Source organism: Fukomys damarensis, unplaced genomic scaffold (genome assembly GCF_012274545.1).
Source record: "Fukomys damarensis isolate Sample0158 unplaced genomic scaffold, DMR_v1.0_HiC HiC_scaffold_19, whole genome shotgun sequence".
Lineage (NCBI taxonomy): Eukaryota > Metazoa > Chordata > Mammalia > Rodentia > Bathyergidae > Fukomys > Fukomys damarensis.
In genome coordinates, this window is record NW_022900931.1 from 64,885,758 (window position 1) to 64,886,394 (window position 637).

The following is a 637-nucleotide window of genomic DNA, read 5'->3' on the forward strand; positions in this document are numbered from 1 at the left end:
AGAGCCCGGTTACTGCACTTGGCCAGGGGTTCTGCCTCCCCCTTTGTCCCTCACCCCGGCCACTCTGCTCCCTCGGTTCGAAACCCCTGAGGACCCAGGCCGAGTCCGCCCCTGGTCCGTCCCTAGCGCTCAGCTCGCGGCCTGGCACCGAGAATGAATCGGTGTCGGTCTCCGCCGCCTCGCCCGCGTCTGTCCCCGCACCAGCCCGGTTACTGCACTTGGCCAGGGGTTCTGCCTCCCCCTTTGTCCCTCACCCCGGCCACTCTGCTCCCTCGGTTCGAAACCCCTGAGGACCCAGGCCGAGTCCGCCCCTGGTCCGTCCCTAGCGCTCAGCTCGCGGCCTGGCACCGAGAATGAATCGGTGTCGGTCTCCGCCGCCTCGCCCGCGTCTGTCCCCGCACCTGTCCACCCTCCGCCCACCTCCCCTTTTCCCTTAGGCCGGGCCGGACTCCGTCCTCCCCTCCCTGGATCTCGGCCCTCTCTGGGTCTCTCGTTTCCTCTTCTCGGTCGGGTTCCCACCCTCCCAAGGGAGCCCTGGGCCGGATACCTACCCGAGGACCCCCGCGGGGGGCAGGGCGACCCCTGAGGCGGTGCGGGTGCCCCAGGGCAGGAGCAGCAGCAGCAGCAGCAGCAGCCG